Source organism: Rhyacophila brunnea, unplaced genomic scaffold, assembly GCF_057557595.1.
Source record: "Rhyacophila brunnea isolate RB1 unplaced genomic scaffold, BYU_Rbru_1.0 scaffold_13, whole genome shotgun sequence".
NCBI classification, from domain to species: Eukaryota; Metazoa; Arthropoda; class Insecta; order Trichoptera; family Rhyacophilidae; genus Rhyacophila; species Rhyacophila brunnea.
This window is the reverse complement of record NW_028232785.1, coordinates 9,070,448-9,080,097: the sequence shown is the minus strand read 5'-3', so window position 1 is coordinate 9,080,097 and position 9,650 is coordinate 9,070,448. Positions and strand designations below refer to the sequence as shown.

At 33.9% G+C, this 9,650-nt stretch overlaps 1 long non-coding RNA gene across 1 annotated transcript; it reads right to left on the bottom strand.

Annotated features, from left to right (window-relative positions):
* Window positions 1–1,607: 1,607 nt before the first annotated feature.
* LOC147076380 (uncharacterized) lies at window positions 1,608–9,108 on the bottom strand. The gene is made up of 3 exons (XR_015069605.1): window positions 8,898–9,108; window positions 6,569–6,667; window positions 1,608–4,101 (listed from the first exon to the last, which is right to left on the bottom strand). It is a non-coding gene; the product is annotated as an uncharacterized LOC147076380 (long non-coding RNA).
* Between the last annotated feature and the right edge of the window lie 542 nt (window positions 9,109–9,650).

Genomic DNA, 9,650 nt, shown 5'->3' with positions numbered 1-9,650 from the left:
TGACTGTATGTTTAACACAAAAAATATCAATTTTAGCAACACGCGCCCGCAGGTTATCGACGCTTAGTTAAGCAACAAACTAAGATTTGGTGGCGACACCATAGCAAACTATCTCAATCATCTGTAAACCTTTTATCTACTCAAACGCGTGTTGCAGAGATTATAAGGGTGCCGAATACTTTCTCACTCGCACTTATGCATCGTTTTTGTTCAGGCCTTGTTCGTAACCTTTTATTTTGAGTAAGGAAAACCTGCAAGTAGTTTGTTAAATAATATGAATGTAGATTTCACTGTTAAAAATTATGTTAAAATCAGTGACATCCCGTGTTACTAAGCAGGCTATGCGCTGCTTGGGGATCGAAAATTAAGGCAAATAGTTCCAATGTTAAATAGGTAACACATCTTTGATATTAGATTCTTTAGACATGAATTTTTATTAGTCGAATTAAATGAATGACATGAATTTATATGATCATTAAAAACAGTTTGAAGGCATGGTTTTATTAAGGTAAAATTAAAATGTGCTTAATCATTTTTTATAGTAGGCAGTCTTAAAATAACTCATTGTGTCGGGCCTCTAAGTCACTAAACGCGCCAGTGATTATGAAACAAATAAACATGCGAAATTCTTTAAGCAGTTCGTATACATAATACTTCTTTTGGGGCGTTTGGTAGAGAGTGAAACTGAGAGCCGTTACGAAAGTAATTGACAGTATGAATTTAGCTGCGAATTAGTCAGCTGTATATAAACGTAGGTCAAGGTAGGTATACGGAGGTCAAGGCTGCATTCTGTGAGGACCAAATGTCGTTTGTTTAACGCGTGCGTACTACCTGTGTTCCTGTATGACTGTGAGCCATGGCATCTTACTAAGCTTCAAGAGTCTATGCTTGTGAGCTTTAAGAATCGATGTCTCCGCCGAATCTTATGAGTACATTGGTACGACCGCGTTACAAACACCCGAGTTCGTGAGCAGACACAACAGCCTTCGGTGATTGAAGTTATCACGAAGCGACGATTAACGTGGCTGGGACGGATGGCCGGATGCTACCAAAGAGTGCGGCACTTCGTATCCTTGTGGCACAATATCAAGGGCTCCGTCGCCGTGGCCGGCCCTCCCTCTCCCTTCAGCGGTGCTACAAAAGCGACCTACGTGCTGCAGGTCTGACTTGGCGGGAGGCGCAGGAGTTGGCGATGGACCGAGGGAAGTGGCGCCAACTTGTGCTAGCCCTATTCCCCAATGTTGGGACGTGACAGGGTGGAAGAAAGAAGAAGAAGAATATAAACGCAAGTATGATAGTAGAATTTTTGCCTAGGCAACGAATTTTATATTGTTGGACAGGATAAAATAAAAACAACGAGAAATAATTAAATAATTTATTTAGTGATATAAGTTAAAGTGTACAGAAATAAACCAGCGGCACTCCAATAAGCGGCCCTCTTTTATTCTAGTTTTTATTGATATAGGGCTATTACAACTTCAATTCTATCTAATATCATACTTCATTTGACACATCTGAAACATGACGTCTCGCGCAATGATGTGACCTTAGCCGACCATAGCGACCATAGACTGAGGAGTATGGATTTTTTTTTCTTTTTTTTTGTTAGTTTCGCAATTATTGTACTCCTTTATCCATGTGTTGAGCTGTCAAAACTAAGCTTACTTATATTTTTAAGTGTGATAGGTACGTTACTTTTGTTTGGTATTATTTAGTTAATGTTAAAACTACCTATTTTCTAAATGTTTGAATATTTTTGGTTGATGTGAATTTTGAGTAACGCGGTGTGCGATTATTTTTTTTTGTTAAGCCAAATAAGTATAACTTCTAACGTGTTTACAACATAAGTACACGCACCGATTTTTTTTAAAAGTGGACAAGTCTTTTTGAACAGAAATATAATTACAAACTTGTAAGGAAGCATCCATCACACTAACAATAATAAAATTAACATAAACGTGGTGTCATTATTTTTAAAAGATAAAAATTGACTCAAAAATATTAAACCACATTAAAAATCTCGATTTTTAATTCCTTGAATTAAGATTGAATGTTTTTGGTGGAAAAAATATTACGTTATATCTTTCCTAAAGACTTTAAAAATCAAGTATTTTATATAAATACAAGCTATTCTAATTTAATTACCATTTATTTTTTTCAAGAATATAATATATCGTGGGTGCTGCCAAGTTGGAAAGTCGATAATTTAGGAATTTAGAGTACAGTTTATGACGTGTTATAAAATAATGTATGGTAGAAAATAAAAACATGGCCATTTGATTTATAGAACATGCACATAAACCATAAATAAGCATTATGTTTAATTTTAGAAAACGTCAAACTTTGAAATTGCAATTACTCTGTAACGTGAATAATTGAGACTTTCCAACTTTTCCAACTAATTTAGTTATTTATATTTGTGTTATACCGAATAAATTAACAGATTAAAATCAACATACTTGTATTTAATTTTAGAACATATTTTCGTCGTAATTAAATAGTTTGTTAATTATGCCAACTTGTGTGAATTTTTGTGTGACTTCAAATATATGGGTCAAACAAGAAGACTTGCATTTGTCAATTTTTTGTCTTGTTTTTACAAGAATGCGACATTTTGTGTTGTTTAAGTGAATCGGACCGTGCAGTTGAGAAATTGCATAGATAACATTTAAATGGCTTTTCACTAGAATGAGTCTTTTTGTGTGATTTGAGCGAATCAGACCTTGCAGTTGAGAAATTACACTGATCACATTTCAATGGCTTTTTATCAGAATGAGCCATTTTGTGTGATTTTAGTTTATCAGATCGCTTAAATGAAATATTACATTTATCACATTTAAATGGCTTCTCATCAGAATGCGTAACTTTGTGCCTTTTCAGCCGATTAGATTGTACACATGAATAATCACATTGATTACATTTAAATGGCTTTTCACCAGAATGAACCATTTTGTGTATCTTCAGATGATCAGGTGTTATACATGAGTAGTCACATTGGTCGCATTTAAATGGCTTCTCACCAGTATGAGTCATTTTGTGTGATTTTAAGTAACTCGACTGTATACAAGAATAGTCGCATTTATCACATTTATATGGCTTTTCTCCAGAATGCGTCATTTTGTGATTTTTCATGTTACTAAAGTTTATACATGAGTAATTACACTGGTCACATTTCATAGGTTTTTCACCAGAATGAGTCATTTTGTGTTGTTTCATCAATTTAGATGTTATACATGAATAGTCACATTGATTACATTTAAAAGGTTTTTCACCAGAATGTGTCATTATGTGTGATTTCAAGCCATAAGGATTTGCACAGGAGTATCTGCATTTATCACATTTAAATTTCTTTCTTCTATAATGAGTCATTTTGTGTATTTTCAAGGCATTATATGTGAAACACGAATAATCACATTGCTCACATTTAAACGGTTTTCCGTCAGAATACACACTTCCTACACCCTTATCCTTCTTGTTTGTTATTGCTGTTTTATGAACTGTTTTGTGAAGCTTCAATAAATATAACGATGCAAAAAAATCAAAACAAAAACAGCATACAAAATTTTTGTTATAAAATGATTTTTTCTCTATCTTTAATACAGCTAATAACAATTCTGGATATTTGAGAGTAAATTGTATTTGATTCCATTTAGCAGGGCGATTGGCGTCGTCTATATTAGTAACTTTTTCATAATACAACCCGACCTCTTTCTTGATGTCTTGCTCATCAATCTGTATTTCATCATATGGCTCTTGTATCGCTATTTTATGAACGGCTTTGTGAAGTTTTAATAAATATAAGGATGCAAAAAAATCAAAACAAACACTGCACACAAAATTTTCTTTATGAAATGCTTTCTTCTCAATCTTTATAACAGCCACTAATAATTCTGGATCTGTGACAGTAGATTGTATTTGATTACATTTAGCAGTGTGACTGAAGGCGTCTGTATTAGTAATGGTTTCATAATACGTCACGAGTTCTTTCTTAATGTCATGTTCATCAATCTGTATTTCATCGTATGGTTCTTGTAGTTCTGAGATTTTCTTTGGCAAAGCAAGAATAGCGGTGTAGGTCAATGCAGATGTTGCAGGAATCAACTATAAGAACATCTACTATTACATCAAAGTAAACAGTAAAACACATTATACTAAAGAAAAAACCTTAAAGGCGGACGTGCTCAGCGTTAGTCAAAATGGAGCTTTTTTTCTATTTTCAAAGCATGATCCTGGACATACCTTAAACGTTGTAGATAATCTATTTATATAAATTTGAAGCCTTATTATCCGTTATATTTGTATATGTCATGTGTTTATAATTATTGACCTGAGAAACTAAGGTACATGTTTTAACACGCGCGTCAACATCATTTTACTCCCTACTTCAATTATAGTTTGTCGATTTATGGCTACGGCCGTATGTTGTAGCTTAACTAATGGGGAATGCCAAAAGAAATGGCGTATTTCCAAAAAACTTTACCTTATTCTTAGGTCAATAATTATTATAAAGCAATCATTATTCGTAGGATGTTTATCACACTTGAATGGTCAAATACATAGCTTATGAGTATCTTTAGTTAGTTGAAGATAATTTCAAATGTGTTAATATTGCCCATTTTTTGAATAATAAAATGCCTAATTCTTGTCAAATTTGGGATCAGAGAGATTATCAATATAAATTTTTATCGTAAATATTTCACTATAATAATGTCGATATAAATTACACTGATGGTTTTATAAATGCGTTTAAAAATTAATAAATGTAAAAAATTTTAACACCACTGCACATGTATGTAATGAAATATGACTATATTCTAAAACATTAGAGCGATAGGTTTAAAAGAATACTATTTTATGTAATAAAAATACTTTATGCAGTCATCAAATGTTTAAAAGAAATATAAAGGATAATAAGGCTTCAAAATTATACAAATAGATTATCTACAACGTTTAGGGTATGTCCAGGATCATGCTTTGAAAATAGAACAAAAGCTCCTAAATACACTACTTTATACACTAAAGGTTCTTGATAAAGTTTTAATTAGTGAAGACAATGCAGTGCAAGATTACAATATATTAATCATCTTCCAACCATGTCCGATCTTAATAAGATCATAATATGGCCAACCACAGATTTTGTTTTTACGAATAATGGATGACAGCCACTTGTTTGTAACACAAATATGTACTTGTTAGACCCAGGAATCGAACCTGGAACCCACGACGTTATAGGCTGGCGTGTAAGCCGCGCTGCTATCAGTGACGTCTCTAGACAAAATGCCGCCCCATTTTTTTAACAGTATTTTTTATCATCCTTTCATAACTCCGATATCTAAGAAATGTGTTGTATGGATACATTACTAACAAAATATAATTATCACTAAATCAAATTTTATTTAAATGCCATCTCTGTTTTAATATGCAGTATTGCGAGTCCACGGTTTCAGATGCATTTAAAATACACTTGATAACTTCCAAAACTCGCAAGTGACTGGCAAAAATATTTTTGGATAAATTCTAAATTAGGTATGTACCTATCTACAATTAAAATATAATTCTCAAATCTGTACGTGTCATTGACCTCCAAGGACAACGGAGGTAAACTACACATCGCGAACCCGACAAAAAAATTACAGTCCTCTCAAACCTTTTATGTTAATTAATATATTATTTTGTTTCCAACCAGTGAGCTGATTTTTTAATGGAAAGATATTTCCGATATTACTAAGTTTTGGTAGCTATTTCTACATATACCTAATGATTCTCCTCGATTTGCCGCCCTTCGAATAACTGCCGCCCCCAATCGACGCTTAATCTGCCTACCCCCACGGGACGTCACTGGCTGCCATCGTGGGTGTTTACCAGTGGCGAAGGGTGGAGGTAAGCTGTTAAGATCCGCCATACATAGTGCACACTAAACTTTGTCAGTTATCCGTATTTGTTTTCATTGAAATAAGACTATAATTTACAGAGGGTGTTAGTTAGTTTTTGAAATACAATTAAACCCTGCGAAAGCCAAGCCATAATAGATAATAGTGAAAAAATACTCGCATATCTATAAAGTATCTAAAATTATGCAATTAAATTATACATAACTTTGAATATTTTATGGATAGAGTAATATTTTTTATCGATTATAGTTTGGTTTAGGCAGGGCTTAATGAATTTAAAAAATGAACCAACAATATGTGTAATATGTATTCGTAATACAACGAAAACAAATAGGTATGAATGAAAAAGTGTGCACAATTTTGTCGTATCGCCCAAAATATACCAAAACTATTATGGTTGGGTTTAGGCAGGGTTTAATTGGTTTTAAAAAACTAACCAATACCATCTGTAAATTGTAGTCATAGCTCAAAAAAAACATATACGTTTGACTGATAAAGTTTAGTATGCAATATTTAAGGCGGATCTTAACAGCCTACCTCCACCCTTCGCCACTGGTGTTTACTATCGATCACTAATCTGTTTAACTTCACCGTAAACGCATGCGTACGTTAGAAACCTTAAACTATGACAGTAAGTTCATACATTGTTGAATTTTTACAGGGTATTGAGTACGTACTTGATTCACTGATTTGCATTTCGAATAACTGCTTTCAGGATCCTCATGAACGGGTTGGTTTATTGTGTCTTCAAAATTGTCTGCATTTGAATCGACTCCCTGAAAATTAGTATTCGATTCTGTAGTGGACAATTCGCTTGAAGGGTTATGAAAAATCAAAAAGTTTTAACTAAGTATACTTTATAATAAATCCAATCGAACATATTATTGTGGTCGGGGTGCACCTTAATATCGGTAATGGTAATACATAGAGCGGGTGATTGTTGGATATTGACCATAATATGCGAGCAGGGAACTCAGAAATAATGGGAACTGAAATACGTAACGGGAGTGGATAATTGAGAAACAGGCAACCGATCTCGAGAGTGGAAGAGTATGGGATAAACTTCAACACATGTCAAGAATACGCTTGTATTTCGTTCTGACAACGGCTTTCGTTTTATGCACTGACGCTCATTCAATATTGGTATATATGAAGGTTGCAAAACACATTATTGCACGTCTATAATGTGTGGTTTATTTTCGTAGAACACTCGCACATTCAAAACCCTGCATCAAAATGTACTGTGTTTGGATATAGCCTATCAGAATTCTATTTATTAATCTATTCTGTGGGTAGGTACCAGTGGCGAAGGGTGGATATAGGCTGTTAAAATCCGCCATAAATGGTGCAAAACCTAAAACACTAAACTTTGTCAGGCATACGTTGAAATACAGATGAATGAAAAAGTGTGCATAATTATCTCTGTAAATATACCAAAACTTGTATGGTTTGGTTAGGCAGGGTTTCATTGATTTTTAAAAACTAACCAACACCATCTGTTAATTATTGTAGTCTTAGTGCAATAAAAACAAATACGTATGACTAACAAAGTTTAATGTGCACTAATTATGGTGAATCTTAACAGCCTACGTCCACCCTTCGCAACTGGTAGGTGCCCATCTACAGTTATCGCGAGTACCGATTTAAAAATATAATCACAAAAGCACAGTGCAAACAAAACCAATCTACCTTGATTAAGAGCATACATAAGTGAAATGCAAATATTTTTCAACAGTAGGTGGAACGAAATTTCGCAGTCGTCGCCTATCGGAGACTGACAAGAAGGTGTGAGCACGTCATTTTGTTTTGTGATGGCGTCGGAAGAATATATTCTTAAATCGTGTAAACATGACTAAAAAACGTTCCGGATGTATGTACTTATTTGAAAAAAGAAACATGTCAATGAATATACTATTATATTATATTACGAATATAATAATAAACATAACATTAAAAGAACGCATGTTGAATTTTTATGACAAACGTGTCAATTCATAGGTAGGTACGTATAATAACATAATTAAAAATAAAACAATGGAATCCTATTTAGATTAAGTACCTAATAAACAATGTCCTCTAACCGGATGAAACTGTCAGTTATTTAATTAAGTAGACCATGTAAATCACCTACTACTTATATTTGTTTACCTCTATAACAAGAAAATTTGGTAATTTTAATTCAAAACAAACGTCCCTAACTTACCATATCTAGATCAATCGGGGGTACATTACTGGCGACTCATTTACAATTATTATAATCGGAGAAAGGCCCTCCTCCCACGGCGCAACTGAAATCTGACGGAACTGGTTGGTGATGGAACTCATAAACTGACCAATGTGATGCTTCTCACACGGTGCTACCCACTTGAAATAATAATCACATAACCTCAAACTGCCAAACTGGACCATCAGCTGTTTTGCACAAAAACTGACAACACGTTATTTAGGTTATTTCAATTTTGCTTATCTTCTACTTTTGACGTTTTGGGTTGTTATGGTTTCTATGGCATGACGCTTGTTACGCAGTGCTACCAATTTTGTTAAGAAAATATGATTTTTCACCGAATTTATTGATATTGGTACCATTGTATTACGGTGACTGGAAACTTGAGAGACCGCGCGACTAGCATGGCGCGTCTCTTCGCGACCGTTTTGAAACTGAGAGATTCCAGTCTCGCCGTCAGCGAGGCGCCATTTAAATACGTTAGCTAGATCTTGGTTGGAATTTTAGTTTCAGTTCCATCGGATTTCAGTTGCTCCGTGGGAGGAGGGCCTTAGCATTAAAAAGTTTCCTTCCAAGGCTGTTAAAAATACCAAATTCAATTTCCAAATAAACATAAATATAATTTCTGTCGGAAACACTCATTTTCCTGTTTACTAATATTGTTGGCTTCATTTGTTGAGAAAGATCACAATTTAATTTATTACTCAAATATTATTGATTAAAAAAATCTAACACTAACCTTATCAGGTATGTTTTATAAAAATATGTATTGAAAAACTAACCTCGATTACGTGGCTGAGATCGTCACCATACTCTTGTTTGATCCAAGTATTTGACTCTGGGTTATTGCCATGTAAAGACACACCAAATCGATGTTGCTCATCTGAATCAGGTTCTAAGTCACTTACGTCATGTTTTACGTCCATTTTAAGCACTGGAAGGTTCAGTTCTCAAAAAAGAACGTGTCACACTGAACGGGTAAGCAAATCTGTCAAATAAGTACTTGGCCGCCGTGACAATAGACATTATTATACTTAAATAATATAGGGATGTCCTTTTGACCGATACTTTGGAATCAATCTTTTTTTGTCAGTATCGGATAATTTAATTCTTTTTCCCTAGTTGAAATAAATGATAATATACATGGCGGCATAATGAATCGACATAACTCTGCCAAAATTACAATTATTTTGCATCATTATTTTCGATAAATTACAAAACAAAAACCGGGTACATTTGTAATTTAAAAAAGTCAAAAAGACAATAGGTATATTGTGAAAGTATATTAATTTAGTCGAGCCAATAACGGTTGCCCTCATCCCAATATATTATCCCTTCTACCGCAAATCCATAATATTATTGTCGCAAGTCCAGACGCTCAACGCAACCACGGGTCGTCAGTCAACCGTGATTGAAAGTTAGTTTCACCAAGACCCAGCGCTAAGAAATATAAAATTTTACGGAACAGAGCGCTTCATAATTTTACAAAAATATTAACATACTTAGTTATTTCATTTTATAATAAGTATAATATT